The following is a 16,305-nucleotide window of genomic DNA, read 5'->3' on the forward strand; positions in this document are numbered from 1 at the left end:
GAAGACTTTCAAAGGTCCCTTCCAACCCAAACTATTCTATGATTCAATGATTCTGTGGTTAAGGAGGTTTGAAGAGCATGTGCAGGGGAAAAAAAAAAAGCTAATTATGCAAAATAAAAAAGAAGGGGAACTAAAAATATTCTAGTGTCAAAACCACTAAATTGTTGGAAGGAGAACATCAGCCAGCAGGTTGGACTGCACACTGGGTGGAAACCCATGAGAGAGCAGAGAGGGGAGAACAATGATGAAAAGAAGCAGCAGCTAATAGGACAAATTTCTGTGAAAACAAGCATAAAGAGACAGAGATGCATATGCAAAAGTCCCTGCCATGCACAGGTCTAAACAGGTGGGTGGATGATGGGGGAGGGTCTCACCGGCAAAATACCGATTCTGCCTGCTGCCCAATGTTGCTGAAACCTCATCCTAAAAGTAAGCATGCTTTTACAGAGATAATCTTATAATAAGTTCTTCTCTTCAAAATCTGAATCTTTCAAGGAAGTTCAGGAAGGGACTTTTAAAACTCATGATAGGGTTAAACATATCATTAAAAGGTGACTGTTAAAACAGATGCCACTGCAGTTTCTTTCCACTTGCTAAATTCAAGAAAGTGTGAAACAGAATATAAAATGTTAGAGAGAAAGAATTCTTTGCTAAAAGGTCACTTAAACCAGAAATTCCTTTGAAGATGTAAAGCCACTTCAGTATTGTGTAGCCCCAGTCACTCAGGAGGGAGTCAGCGATGAGAGACCTACTGAATTAACAGATATCCCTCCAGACTCTGCCAACACCTGACACATTGAAAACCACTTATTTATGCTTTTGTATTTTACAATGATCACAAAGGAAAGCCTTCCCTGGTTTCCAGGCCTTAGGCAAAAAATTTCACCCAGGTTTTTAAGGAGATCTCCCTGCGGATGCTCTAGCGAACCTGAGGAGCAGAGTAACAAGCGCTGGGCCTTACTCACAGCCATGTAATTCTATTGACTCCTGAGGAGGCAGCGGTACATCCAACCAAGATCAAAAGTACTTAGCGGCAGAGACCCCGATCCCTAGAGACAAATGAAGGGCAGAAGAAATGCTCTGAGGCATGAAACAGCCAAAAGTACAACTACAGAAACTAGGTAAAGCCAAAGTCTGTCAGAGTCTGGGTTTTGGCATTAATGAAGAGGTTAAACAGGCAAAAGAAATCTTGTTAAACACCTGTTCCTTGTGTTTCCTGCTGTTGCATCCAAATGCTATTTAAATTCTGTTCTTTCCTTAATTAGTTTTCAAGTTACAGTAACATGTCACCCTCACAGTCAGTATCTCGCTTCTCCTTTTATTCAAGCCAGGAGCAACTGTGCTTTTATTGAGAGCTGGCTACTCTTGGTGCTTCAGTCCTTCACTTATATACACATATATGCATAGATACAGCTATATATGTATAATAGACCTTTATAGATACAGCTATATACGTATAATAGACCTTTATGCATTTTCTTTGTGATCTGTAGTACCTGGATACTGCTTCAACACACTATACCTGTTGCTGTGAATTACGAGGACTGATAGCCAGAGATTTGAAAATACACAATATAAAAGCATCTACTTAAAATGCTCAGCACACAAGCCCCCTCAAAAAAAAAAAAAAAATAATTCAGCTATGTCTTGTCTTCAGCTAAAAAGCACGGGAGAAAAAGAAGCTGCAGTGATCTGAAGATGCTGAAGGTGGCCAGGTCACTTAAGGAGGCATCAGAACATTTACTGTAAACATAAGGGAAAGCTGTTGCTTGTAGCATGCTTACTTTTTAAAAGGGCACACATTAAGTCAGGGTGTACCCAGAAGACAGGAAGGACAGGGATGAAAAGAGAAGCCCTAGGAAATTGGCTTTTATTTCTTCCCTCACACTTTCCTCCCTCACCTTGCCTTCTTCCACTGATGTTTTCTCTCCCCACTCCCAGCTGCCTCCCTGGAAACTCTGTTCTTACCGGCACCATCCAGCACCCACCCCTGCTTGCACCTACCCTCCTCCCAACCCTTCCTGCATAGCTGGAGCCAGCTGCTCTGTATTATCATCAACCCTTTCCTTAACTTGCCATGCAAGTCTGTTAGGAAGCAAAAATAAGCATAATTATCAAAACGCTGTTGCCAAGCTCCTTAACTGTAATCCTTGCCTGAAGTGCAGCCTAAGCCAGAGTGCACTGACATCTTCATCCTGTAAAATCATCCAGATGCCTGGGGGTTTTGTCAGCAGAAGTCCTAAAGGTCCTGCAGCAAGCAGGAATAAACTTAGTCTTCAGCTCGGCATCAGCTATAGGCACTCATCAAGTTGGCATTACAAGTTAAATGCTTAGCTTCCACGTCTGCCAGTGCTGGGGCCCCATAAATCCCATTTGGCTGCCCCAGCAGTGCGGAGTCACACTGTGCAGGGAGTCACTGTCCTCCCTTCTGTGCCCCGTGCAACAGCCAGAGCAGCAGCAAGTGTGACCATCCCCACCCCCGCACTGTCCTTGCCCCTGCCTCTCCCTCCCAGACCTGACCATCCTTGGGATCAAGGATTTCAACTTTGTCTCCACCACTGACAAACCCTGAGGGTACTCTGTCCCAGGTAGCCAAGGCGTTAGCCACTGCAGAGACTTCTCACAGCAGAGACTCTCCCTGGCACGAGCCTTCATCTAGCCACATGGGTCCTGGGGTATTTAGGAATAAAACCATTTCCTCAGGCTCTTTAAGCACAAATTATAAACCCAGCATCAGCATTAACCGCATCCTCAGCAACACGCGTGGCAGTCCATGGCTAGTCAGGAGTCATTTGTCTCATCCTCCACCATTCCTCATCCAAACTCTTCTTCTCCAGAATCCTCTGTAACCTGCAGGGTATGGTTAAGCAGAGGCTTAGCAGGACCCCCCTGCCCAGCACTCTTCCACTGCCGCATCGCTGTGCCCTCTGCTGTGCCTCTTGCCCTGGCAAAGCACTCAAGAAGAACAAGCCCAGCAGGGCAGGAGAGGAGTTTGGCTCACGTCACCCCTTCCTAGGGACCTGCCACAGGTGCATTTTGGCTGGGCTACTTCGTGTTACAGTCCCCAAAAGCAGATCAGATGCTGTTAGAGATGATGGCAGAAGCTGCTGGGAGCAGTCCCGGCGCAGTCCATCTTCACAAGGGACCACCCCGGGGCCAGCGTCAGACCTTCACATCCCATGAGGCGAGGTAGAGCGACAGCAGCTATCAGGTCACACATTTCTGAAAACACACAACCAGGTCTCAAGCCCTGGCAGGTTGGCTAAAAGAGGTTTCAAACAACTGGCCTTCTCTTAAACCCCGAGGATCATTCCTGTTCAAATTCCCTTGCCTAGGGGATTTGCTGTGGTAAGACTGTTTTCCAAGACTAGCCAGGCTTGCAGCCCTTCCTTAACTCTCCAGGCAGGACAACGTGACATTTGGTTAGACCTTACTACTTCTGGCTTAAGTAATACCATGCTCCAACGTTGGAAACTATTTTAGGAGGTGGAGGAAAGGTGTTCAAGAACAGGAAGCATTACTCGTGATTGACAAGCAAGCAGTTGTGTCTTCAGAAGCCAAGGGGGAAGGTATGAGCCGGAGATTTAAAAGAGGAAAATAATGAGATTAAACACATCTATGCCTTTTCATTATGCATCCAGTTTTCTTAAAGATGTTTTTTCTCTGTGGGAATCTGGATATGAAACTCCGAGATGTTCTGCATATTGCCCTCTTACCTCACAGCTTTTATCTGAAATTTTGCAGCATCAAGTCTTGGCTTCACATTCTTGAACTGTCTATAAACAATAGTGGGAAATTTATGGTGGAGTGAGTGCAATAGAATTCTGAGAAAAAATACATAAGAAAATACTCTCTTACTCCCAAACAAAATACTCTATGGGCACTTGCATATTTTCAGTATAAAATTGATTTAGCTAATCTTCTGCATGAACACTATGTACTTAAAATCAATTGTATTTTTTCCATTTTAAAATGTTCAGATTCTGAAGACTGATTTTCCTGCCACCTGTACATTCCTGGCATTTGTAATGTAAAAGGATGCTGATGGCAATGAAAAATTTGTTTTCCATGTGCTGGGAAGGAGTGAAAAATCCTGTTTCAATTATGGTTAATGATGGTAGCTTCACCTACCTTTATCCCCTCCACTGAAAATGCCTGCCTCATTCAAGCCTTTTGTCCTTCTTTGACCTCCCCTTGCTTACCTAATGTTTTATTCATTAGTAAGATATGGCAGGAAATGTCATGTCATTAGTGTTGTTTTTGTCTGCTTTGAAGAACATCTACCACTTTGTGACAGTTTGTGTGGATTCTTCCATCAACAAATCAACAGATTTAGCCACTTCTTTAAAAAAGGGCTTTAACCCATTGGTACTACCTACAGCATGTAGCTTCTTCAAGGCAGATACTTAAACATGCTTAAGTTTTAGGTCCTAAAAATTTCTAACAAGGTGAAAGCATTTCTTCAGGTCTTGTAGTCCCATCAGTATCTCCCTGCCTCTCCTCCCTTCTCTTATTGTTAGACGCTTAGTTTCCCAGATGTGCTATACATGGTAAATCGGTGAGAGATATCTTGAAATTCCCAACTTTTTTGTAATGTACATCTGCTCTAGAGAACTGGCAAGCCTAAAAAGTTCAGCTGCAAATGTGTCAGCCTGAACCTAAGAAATGCAGATTGGAGGCAGTGACTCATTAGTTCACCATGGAGTAGCTTTGTGCAGTCAACTTCTTCCTACAATGAACAGCTCTGGGAGAAAAAGTTGGAGCGCTGGTTTGGTTTGGGGTTTGGGGTCGGTTTGTGGGTTTTTTTCTTATGTGTAGACTCCCATTGCACATTAACCTCTGCTTTTGGATAAAATGAAGTAAACCTAGCTTTCTCCACAGTGGGGAAAATCTTCAGAAAATACATTTAACAAACTCGTTGGTCTACCATCCATATTTTCATGGAATTTGCCAAGATAGGCTCGAGCGTGCACAGATACCCCCACCTACTCTAAGAAGGGAAAAGGAAAATTTCTTTAGAGAGGCTGATCTCACAAGTGTGTGCCTGTGTGCGCATTTATTTAAGCAGGGAGAAACTGGATGAGGTGCAAGTGACCATCCTTAACATTAAAAACTTACCTGGTTTCTGATCTGTAGTGGAAGAGAGCACTGGAAATTTTCAAATCGTTCCACGCAGAATGGCCAACAGATAGTGCAGCTCTTGGCTGTGACAGGTGAGGCAGCCCACAGCAACCAGAGCAAATGAGAAATGATGTCGTTTTTACTCATGGCAAAAAGCTAGGCATGAAGAATTTGCAGCCTATAGTTGGAGGTTGTGGGAGTGAATGTTTTTGTCTGAGAATAAATAATAGCAGCAATAGTCTGTGGCTTACACTGGAATATAGCAATTGCCGTGCCAGATCAGATCTGTACCTCATCTTTAATCAAAACTGGGCAGAACGCTAAGCTGGCCACCCTGGATTGGAAAAGGACAAGGAAGAGGAGGGCATTTCATATATTTGGCACTCAAAGCTGAACTGTCTGTTTTTTGAGCTCTAACGTGTCATTTTTTTAAACTAAACCATACTATGAAGCATAGGCACTTTTAATGGCTAGAAAGTTGTGGTTCAGTACATGATTAGGTGAAAGACCTTGGAAAGCTTGACCTTGAAAATATTTTAATGCAGGCAAAATCCAGACATCTTTACCTAAGTCTGTACTGTCTCTATTTGATAAATTTTCTGTCCTCCATGTAAAAGAAAACTGCCTATTTCTCACTTCACTGTTTTTTAGAGAGAAATACAATTACTTTTGTGGAAGCACAAAGCAAAAATAACCCATGGACAGTATTTTCAAAATTCTCTGATTTCAATAGCATCACAAATTAATTTCTTCCTAAAAGAAGTTCTGCTTTTTCCTTATTTAATTACAAACACCTCTACAACGTTCTCAAATACATCGACAAGAAAATGCCCTTTGTGCAGAAAGTTAAAAAGTGATTTATCACTGCATAATAAAACTAGCGTGCTTGAGATGTAAGCTCAGCCAGGCTGCTGGCTAATTTTTCTAAACTGCTGCAGCTTTTGAGTATGGCTTCAGATTAGAGTCCTGAAACAAAACGTAATTTAGCAGAATGGAGAGCAATTCTTTGACTGCACATCACCATTAACTAAATCTGTTTCAAAAGGTAGGTCTGAAAGTGGCACCCTTCGGAGATGCATTCACCAGGGTGCCACAAACCCCAGTCAGTCTGGAAAATATTGAGTGGAAGTTGAGTTTCCCAGGTTGCCCGGATCATGACTTATCTTCCTTTTACAGCAGTACTTGCCCATACAAATACCCATTTTCTGTTAAGCTGTACGAGTTGCAGAGGTGGTTCTTTCTGGGCTGTTCTTGCAAATTTGAGCAAACTGGTGAGAAATGGCTTTGGCTGAGGGGGAGCTTTCACTCCAGTCGCATCCTGCTCGCGTGCTCTTCCCTGCACCTCCCTGGCAGCAGCTTTCAACATTTGCTCCAACGCCGAGCCAGCGCTGCTGGAAAACAGATCAAACAGCGATGGAAATATCCCACGACCAGGCTGGCTGAAGCCGTTTGTCTTACAAAGAAAGTGATCCAAAGCAGTGAAAGAAAACAGAAATGCTGCCCAAGATCATTTACACTAGGTCTACAGGCTGGTTATTTGCCTTCCCTGGAGGAAACACCTAATCAGTACCTTCAGCAGGCCCCAGCTATATCCATCACCATTTCTATGCCCCACACAGGAACCTTTCCCCAGAAGCTCTTTGGGCAGCAGCACCTGCGTGGGGAAGAAAGGAGATAAATAATCAGAGCAGGTTTCTGTCAGCCCCCCCCGGTGTCCAGTACCCTACATTCTGATGGTAAAGACGAACGAACAAAAAAGTTGTCTGTCTCCCAACCACTTGCCAAGCCACTGATAACGTTTACAGCAAGGTTTCCTTTCTTTTTCCAAGAACTTAGTCTATATTAAGCCTCGTATCACCAATAGCTATACATTACAACAGACTCACCATTTCAGGAACATTTGAGCTATATGATCACTTTGGTAAAAGAGTATTATTTAGGACTAAAATGCTGCCTGCTTTAAAGATATGGCCTTTTGATCTGTAAAACATTGCTCTGTGAGACGGACAATATATTTAGTCTACCTTTTATAGCAGTCAAGAAACAGCACATAAATTTTAAAATCCCAAGCCCTGACCTCTGTCTGTTAATCCCTTCTTTTCCTCACTAGAAGTGCTCAGGCTATGTGATTAAATAACAAAACACTGAAGTCATCTCGGTAATGCAGCCTTCACAGAGATACTGGTTTACATCGTAAATTCAGGTGACCAAGAACCAGCATGTTACGTCAACAAGTCTATTTAGCACAGCTGAAACTGTTCTTTTCCTTTGATTCTGAGAAGACTGAGGCATTTAATTCTTTATCTAACTGAATCACATATTGTTTTCCCAATGACTTTAAAAAATGTTTTCATCCCTCAAAATGAAAGCCCAGATCTTGGCACAGGAGGGACTGACAGACATGTGGAATTCTGGTTGCGGCTTTCATGATACGTCAGACAAGGAGGTAGTTTTACCACATATTTCTTTACCTTTATTAATTAAAAAACATCCTTTCTCCTTGAAAATGAAGTTCAAGCTCTTTTTCAGTCTTAACCAAGAAACTGTCCTTTTCACTTTCCTGATCTGTCAAGATTTGACAGACAAGTCCTGAAAATTGTGACAAACTTCTGTGGTTTTTATTAGATGCCTAAAGATAATTAAATTCCCTCTAGCTCAGTTTTGCCTTTTTTTTTTTTTTAAACTGCTGAGTCACTCTTTCACCTTGTTGCAAGAAAGTAGACTTTAAAAGAAAAGAATCTTTTTTAAAATCAGACGAAGGGGCATTTATGCTAACTGCTTTCCTCTGCTTATGCAATTTACTGACAAATGATCCATACAGAGAAGTTGAAAAGCAGCTCTGGCCACTTGCTTATTGTGTCTTATCTCCTTAGACTTCAACCCATCAAAGAATGCTAGGGCTACTATAAATTGTCCTTTCAAGTAGTTCACAGCCTCACATGGGAACTTTTAGGTTCTTTACGATAATACATTTATCTTCATGAGAGCAAGTTCTCTCCATCATGGTTAATCAGTGCCTGGAACCCTAAATTTTTATAAACATGTATCCATTACTTTGATTTGTATTTCATAATTGATTTGTGCTGAAGCAAAAGAGAGGGAAATGCATGCTGACATAATTTTGTTCTATTGCTACTTAAGTTATGTAATTCCTTAAGCTTATTACTCAAATTGCTACCCGTTGTTTCCTTTAAGTAACAGTAATGTTTGCAGATGGTTAGGGCTTGTGTACCTTACCATTACTACTTCCAGACTCGAGGGAAGCACTTGTATGGTATAGGTGGGGATACAATGGCAGTACTCAAAAGTTTACTTTCTAGAAGAAACAACAAAAAAAGTTGTGGAGGAAGGTACGATCCCACCCCTGCAATCTGGCACTTTTGGGAGTTTAGAAGTGATTCCTCTTTGCAGCTGTTCCTTCCCTTGTACTTTTATGAACCAACTAACTTTGTGTAGTTCTCATGGTAGAAATGGATCTTTAGGGAAAATGTACAATAAAAAAATCAGTGTCTCGGCAGAAAAGTTAGTGTTTGATCACATTCAAAAAAAAGAAAAAAAAATCCCTTTCTGTAAGATGAGGACAGATGTGGAAGCCAGGCTACCTTCCTGGGGCAGCAGGGGTAGATGCAAAGCAGCCGCATGGTCTGAAGCAAGACAGGTCAGGCAATCTCATCTTTCTGCTTCTCCTGTCCATCCCTGCTTTAAATCCTCATCTGCAATTAGTGATGACATGTTCTAATCCTCTTCGTACAAGCTATCAGAGGATTGTAACTTCATGTGGGAAATATCAGGGGAAGAAAAATTCAGAACAAAAATCCTGCTTTCTTACAAAAGCATTCAATAACAAAGAAGAACTAAAAGTACAAAGCAGACAGACAGCCCGGGAACGTTTGTTTAGAACTAAATAACTTCAGAAACACAACAGGGCTTTCAGTTTCTTGCTGCTCCTTTTTGGGATTGAGATCTTGTTTGAGGGTGCAAATTATGCCTGCAAAATTAATTTCATACTGAAGTAGTTTTACTTGTGAGTAGATATTCTCTCCTTTAGGTAATAAAAGAAATAATTATAATAATCACATTTATTTCTAGAGTCAAACCACAGCTTAAAAATTGTCAACAAAGATTACTCACAAAAAAGACCATCCTATATATTTAACCCTTCACTTACCATTCGTGTCCATTTTTGCTGCCACCTTCACCATTAGATGGCAAAGGTTTCTTTTAATTTCATGGCAATGAACATCTGAATGGAATCACTTATTTATACACAGGTGATACTATATAATGTTGCATCGCATCCTCAGCTTCAAGCTCAGAAATATTTATTGTAATCAGAGAAATTACCTTTATTATTATTATTTACTATTAGTAGTAGTAGTATTATGCCTATATAGAGTAAACACACTTTGAGCATATCTCTCTTTCTTTCATTTGCTGCAGGGGGTACTTGACATTTGCACATAGGCTCTTCCTTCCTATTTTATGCATTTGCCCTCTGGTCATTGTCACCCCTGCAGTCAGAATAACAAATTCCTCTCTATTGCACTGTCAGTGTGCTGTCATTGTGGAGTTTTTCTTCTCCTGAAAGTCTGTTTTGCAAGTTATTTTTGAAAAGCTATACTACATACGTGTTCAGGATTTATAGGGCTCTACTGATCCATCATTTTCTGGCACATCCGATGCAGCCACCGTAAATTTAAAGGAAGAGAATTCTCACCCAGCTATGGACATCAAGCCATTCTGGGAAGTATTATCTGCTTCTGACCCCTTGCCCCTTTTATACAGGAAACAAACTCAGCTCCAGATCACAGGTAAGATTTCTGTTTGCCTTTGCAGCAAAGGCTGTCATTTTCTTTATGCCACCTCCAGTTCCTGCTGGCTGTTGAGATGACAAAATTTTGTGTGTGCTTCTGAACCTTGGTCTTCTGCACAACAGCAAATCGTGCTGCCCATTGAGCTTTTCAAACAGCTGTCAGATTCATCGAAAGCTGGTTTTTCCCATAATTATCTTAGCACAAGATACCATTTAAAAAGTCTTATTTAGCATCCTCCACACAGTAAGAAAGTCCCAATTTTAGGGACTTTATTATTGCAGATGATTTTTATTTTATGATTTATATTATATGTAATTATATTATCGCAGATACTATTTTTAACCACAAAAAAAAGCTTGCCTTCATATTCCACACATTTCACAAGATTTTTTTCCATTGTTTTTGACAAGACCAGAGCCCTCATAATATCAGTATCTTTACTAGGAAAGGAGGGCTGGAACTGATATTTTTGGTTACTGGCAGGCTTCAACCTGACATAGTAAATATTGAGACTTGAAGCAGGAGAACTCTGAGGCTTGAGAAGTGATGGAAGCAATACACGTGCTTCAAGATGAAAGCACGTCCAGAATTACTTCTGCTGGACTACCTTCCTAAAGGTAGTTGCTGCCACACATAAACTAAAATTATTGGGATTTTGAGCAGATGTGAGATTATTTTATACTGGGAAAAAAGAGGTTTGTTCACGTTTAGAAATATTAAGTCCTCTTATGTACAAGACAACACTGTTCATCTGTTAAAAGCTTGGCTTCTGTTTATTAAACAAACCAGTGAGTTCACAGGGGTTTGGGCAACTTCCTACTCCTTCCCTTTACCTGGGGATGTTCTGCCATAACAAACATTACCCTGCTTGTGATTTACTTTTCAATGGTTCAAAAAGTCCTTATTTCTGCAGTTCTGTCATGTCTTCCTCTTCATTCTCAATTTATAGGAATCACTATTCTAAAACCAGCCTTAGTTAAAGATATAACATTACATATTTTTTTCAGATGTTCTTAGAAAGCTAAAAGAAAGCATAAATCCATATGAACTTTACCTGCTGGCTATGCAGGAGTCTCCTTGGAGATGCCTGTTCAGTTCCTGTGCTGAACCTCTAAGTCCAGGGTACTTACATTTTAATTAAGCTGAAAACGATGGAAGTAAACCAGCTACATCCGTACTGATGTATCATCAACAAAGACTCCCGCACCCATTCTCCCTTCCCATCCAGACAAGGTCTTCACAAGAGCTTGTAGGCAGCTTGCAAATCTGCCTGCACAGGAATGCCTGGCAGCACTCCAGGCTAGATAACAAGGTGCAAACAAAGATCTAAGCACCTAGGTGGCCTCCAGATCCCCTTCAGAGGACACTCTCTCCCCATTCAGGCAAGAGTGAAGTCATTGGGTGGTGTGCCAACAGCAAAATTCTTGACTGCACAAGCACACACATTTCAGAAATGCTCCTTTTTGCATTAGAGGACCAAGAGAGAAGAGGGGAGTGCAACTACGAAGGCCCTGAGTGCAAAGAGCCAGGTGCTTGCAAACACAGCTGGGATAAGGATGAAAACGTGAAGATGCAGAAGCTGGAAGGAAAGGAGAATGGGAAAAGGACAGACTGTAGGGGGAAGGTCTGTACAAAAAGGACCTTGATTTTGTGGGGAGACTGAGCCTTCTTATCTGTCTAGAAAAGCCAAACAAAATCTCTGAGGTGTGTAAGTGCTACCTAGACATTCTGACACCTAGAATTTCTTACCTTGGAATGAAGGACAGCATACAAGAGCTCAACAGGGACTAAAGCCAGCTTCCCCTCCCTCCACCCCTTAAGGTGGAAATCCTTTTGAGTATTTCAAGATCACCCTAAAATTATCCCGGCTGTCACACACTCTTGCATTCCCGTACAAAACGTAGCTTTGACACGTCTGATGGTGCATGTTGAGAGATGAGGATGCAGACAATGGTTACGCTCGCAGCTCCCAAGCAAGACCCAACAAGAGGGCTGCTCTGCCTCTGCCTTGATCAGTTGTTGCTGATCATCCTTTGGTTGCTTAATGAGATACAGAAAAGTACATCATTACTCACATCTTGAGTGCCACATATTGCCGTAGTGGGTCGTGCTGGCCACTCTACCTTCTGTCCTTCCTGGCCTTGGCTTAAGATAGAGAAATCTGCATTGCAAAGGAGGGCAGGGAAAGAGGGAGTATGGACACTCATTTTACTATTTAAACTCTATCATTACTGCCAATAAGCTACATTTTGAAGGTTAATGCTCTGTACTGAGAAAGAGACTAATTTTTGCAGAAGTGTCTTACACCTACCAGTGGCATGGGTACAAAAGTACTAAGAGCTTTTACTTTTCCACGTTTTTCCAACTTGTACAGGACTGATGTTATAACTCATGATTTGCTGGGTGCCTCCTTGGCAGGGAGGCCATTGCCCTTCTTTCATCAATAAGGAAACCTGGACTTCCCAAAGTTGCACTGACAACCTCAAGGAACCCCACCACTGCTTACCTTAGCCCAGGCCATCGGCCGTGATGTCAAGGAGATGGCACAACAAATAAGTCTGTAACCATCCCCGAAACCTGCTCCAGAGGACTTTGTGCTGTAGGAACTCATTTGGTACCTAGTCGCAGTCAAATGTTAGTAGAATTATATTCTGAATAAATTACTGTGTTATTTGACAATGTGTGAAAAATCATTAGCTTTTATCCCTTTTTCCAGGAAATCAATAATCGTTCCTTCTTTCTTTTGTCACTTTGTCTTCTTTGTGCTCATTTTTCTTACTGACTGCTCTTCTGCTTTGAAACAAGAACTGCTTTTGATATCTGATTTTCTACACTGTAAGCACATTAGCCATTTAAAGATTTTATATTTAAAATTAAATCAGCCTATTCTTGGTAGAATGCTCTATTTCTGCTTTTCACAGTGCAGACTTTTCACAACGCATACCCTTTTGCAGTATATTTCTTCTTTAGGCAGCTGCTTACTGTGAGACACTGCTAGCTTGGGGAAATAACCTTAATATTTTGATAAAGCAAGAAACAATGCCTTGCAGTTCAGACAGCACATACTCTGGCATGTTTATGTCCTTAGCTGAGTAACATGATTCCTAATGCTGCAAAACACCACGTGCCCTGGACTCCCACTGCGCTCAGTGTGAGTTGACTATTAGCACCTCGCGGGTGCGCTCGGATTCTAACAGCACGAGAGATGCTAGAACTACTGGCTGCACCAAAGAGCACCGGCTTCCTCCTCCTTTTCCTTTTATTGACCATTTATCTTCAGAGAAGTCCAGGTCAGGTTTTTTTTGATTTCTTGAGTACCTCAAGTGGAGCCAGTTTCTGGAGCATCAAATCCTGCAAGGTCTTTGCTGGCCATTAGCCATTACAAAGAGTTTCAGGCATCACCAGCTACGCTCTTACGTGAACCCTGTGGAGTTTTCCTGACACTGGCCTCTAAGCTTTTAAAGAACCATTCCCGGTTAGTTGAAAAGATCCTGCAAATTACAGTTTAGGCCTCCTGATTTTTTTTTTCCTTCCCCTGAAGTAGAGATATTCCATTGTCACTTACAGAGTCTGTATTGACGGTTTTTCTTTCTCGCAGGTTTTTGGCAGTATCCAGTGCTACTAAGGGTGATTTAATTCCTACTTCCAGTCCGGTCCCCAGGCTTCCTGGCACAGACACAGCTTTTCCAAGGCTATTCCAGACACAGGAGATGGTGAGTTGCTTTCTATCCTCATACAGAGAGACTACACACATGCATTTGTGAGGGATGGACATAATTTAAAGATGATCAAATGAATTTAGTCTGGTCTTCCATAGGAGTTCTGCAAAGCACACTGAATAGAGAGTTTTCCTGAGCTCTGCAAGACTGACCTTTCCTTATAGTGCAGGAGGAGAGAAAAATCTGCACTGTGAGGAGCCCGAAGTGATAGAGCAGACAAATGTAGCCAGGGGAGGGTTGACCTGCAGGGTTATTGAGGGCTTAACCGGGCAATCCAAGTACACACGGTGCGATGGAAAGCTGCAGTCCAGCTGGAGAAAAGATGTCACAGAGGACAATCACTCTGAGAAAAGGAGATCAGCGGCTGATGGACGGGATGGCTGAATAAATGAAGAATGTCCAGCGCAGTCTGAGCTCAGGCACTGCAAGAGAAGCTTAGTCTGCAGTCCTAGGTCTGTCCTTCTCTGTGGCCTTGGACACTTAAACACTCAACATCCACTTCAACTGAGGGGAAAAAAACAATGTTGGCAATATAACGCTTCATTTCACAGATATATTTTAAAGACTTAACCTTTGTAAGACATTTTGAAGATGAAAAGCACAGCAGCACTCATTACTTTGCTTAACCAGATTTCTCAGTGCCAAGCTGAACCTAAAATCTTTTGATGTTAGCTCATCACAAAAATATTTTGTGAGAAAATTTTTCTCACATTTCTGTTGGCCTGTGGCCATTTCATGCCACTGTGTGCTTGTTTTTATTTGTGGTTTTGCCATGTGCAGTTTTGCAAAAAATTACTTTTCCCATAGCACATAATTGTAGATTTTTAACACCAAAGATGAAACCCCCAAATCCTTCTTTCCAATAGTGATTCAAATACCACAGCTTAATTGTAACATTTCATAAAGCACTTACAACTGGTTTGAATACAAAAATATTTAAAAACAGAAGGGTAAAACTTCCCTCAACAGTATCAAGAGACAAGATAGTAATTTAACATTGAGATGTCTGGATAATAAAGTAACAAGAAACAAAATCTTCAGCAGTCAATTGCCTGAGAAATGTACATGAAGAATGATTGCTCCTAAGTGGACCTGAAAATTGCACGTACTGAGAGGGAGCAGAGCGATGTGCCACCAGGTGACATTCAGATACTCTTCCTGGGGTATTCAATCTCATTACTTTTGTGCTAGAGGAAGAAACAGACCCTCAAGGCTGATCTTTACACATGTCCAGCACTTCTTACCCTCATCTATATCTACACAAGTTCTAGAAACACAATCCTGCCATCTCAGGATTGGGTCCAAACTCTGGGTGACTGAAAGATCCGACAGTGTACTTTAAAACCCTTACAGAGAGAGAGGCAAAGACAAGGTTGCTGTGCTTATAGTAACAGAACAATTAAAAAGTGTCACTGGGCAACTGTAAAATTGACAAAAAAAAAATTAATCACAAAAATAAAGTCACCTAATTGATTCATGGTGATCTTAGTGAAACATACAGATTTTAGTGAAATATAGGTTGGAATACAAACCCATTTCAGCCTTTACAAGCCCTCCCTGTTGCCTTGAAGAACGCATAAGGAAAGACCAAGTTCCCAAACTTGTACGTTGGAATTTACCTTGGCCAGGAATTCCTCCACCTACCAAATGAGAGGATGAATGACCCAATTTCTGGAAATAGAAACTAAACGGGAGCTCTTCTGATCTGCAACCTCACCCCATTGCTGCCTAATTTAGCTTTTTAAAAGGAAGTTACAGAATGCATCGTAAATCAGAAATTCATTGTGTAACTGCAACAAGACTCAAGCAGCAAGGCAGAACAACTGTCAAGTCTTCAGGAAAACAGCAAGGTAGATGATGCCCTCTGCCTCCAACAGAGTATTAGCCTGTATATTGGGTGCTAGGCTGCACGAAAGGGATGCCCTGGTCTGCACTGGGTTTAGCCATGAAAGCCAGCAGCGTCTGACCCAGCTGTGGGTAGGGGGTTAGTGCCTCTGCCCATGATATGGAAAAGGAGGAGCAGATTCAGCTGTGGGCAATGTTTGGTTTGAAAGCTTCTCTTTCTTTTTCTCATAGCATTTTTAAAACCTACTTCCTTTCTTTCTTTCTCACTATTTATGGTTTTGTGTCTAGTACAAGAGAAGTCTTGGCTGTTCGTTAATTGTACTAGAATTAGTTCACCTGTGGTGAAACTTAGAGAGACATTACCTGGTAGGAGGAAATGGAAGTATAAACAGGGCTTTCTTCCTTTTTTTTTGATGGAAATGAGTTTGCTGGCTGTATGCTAGTTTCCAAAAGGCAATGACAGACTGGCAGTTTAAAGAAAACAGGTCTTGACAGCACACTTTAGTGCACCGAATGCTTTGTAACAGCTTGTGTCGTATAAAGCACTTTCATATAACCTGTGCTCCAGCAGCAAAGGCTTGTTTTGTCCCAGGCAGAACCTTTTTGCCTTTGCATAGTCACGGGAGTCAATGGAGCCACATATCAGGTTTATAAAATTTGTCTCAGGTTGGATGTATGCGGAGTGTCAGCTCCTCCTGTAAACCTTCTGTGTTCTCGACTCCCCACAGCCTGTCAAGAGCAGCAGCGCAGCTCGGCAGACAGGTAGGGATGCAGAGAAGTACCAGACAGGTACTACTGCTATGTTA

At 41.7% G+C, this 16,305-nt stretch overlaps 1 protein-coding gene and 1 long non-coding RNA gene across 10 annotated transcripts in view; one reads left to right on the plus strand and one right to left on the minus strand.

Moving 5' to 3' along the window:
• Window positions 1-16,305, plus strand: part of HTR1F (5-hydroxytryptamine receptor 1F) — a 118,493-nt gene that overhangs the window by 37,400 nt on the left and 64,788 nt on the right. For all 3 annotated transcript variants that reach the window (XM_055702856.1, XM_027814330.2, XM_027814331.2), the window contains exon 2: window positions 13,534-13,648. The gene's annotated coding sequence lies outside the window, so the exon portion shown is untranslated. The remainder of the gene's footprint in view (window positions 1-13,533; window positions 13,649-16,305) is intronic.
• Window positions 1-16,305, minus strand: part of LOC129735416 (uncharacterized) — a 36,716-nt gene that overhangs the window by 1,669 nt on the left and 18,742 nt on the right. The window contains exons 3-7 of one of the 7 annotated variants that reach the window (XR_008731030.1): window positions 12,011-12,096; window positions 6,692-6,775; window positions 5,119-6,512; window positions 3,717-3,776; window positions 966-1,049 (exon numbers count right to left, since the gene is read on the minus strand). This is a non-coding gene — a long non-coding RNA (uncharacterized LOC129735416). Of the gene's footprint in view, window positions 1-965; window positions 1,050-3,716; window positions 3,777-5,118; window positions 12,097-16,305 lie in introns of all 7 variants that reach the window. The other 6 variants (XR_008731027.1, XR_008731028.1, XR_008731031.1 and 3 more) reach the window with 6 other exon arrangements.

The sequence above is a fragment of the Falco cherrug genome, chromosome 2, assembly GCF_023634085.1.
Source record: "Falco cherrug isolate bFalChe1 chromosome 2, bFalChe1.pri, whole genome shotgun sequence".
Taxonomy (NCBI): domain Eukaryota; kingdom Metazoa; phylum Chordata; class Aves; order Falconiformes; family Falconidae; genus Falco; species Falco cherrug.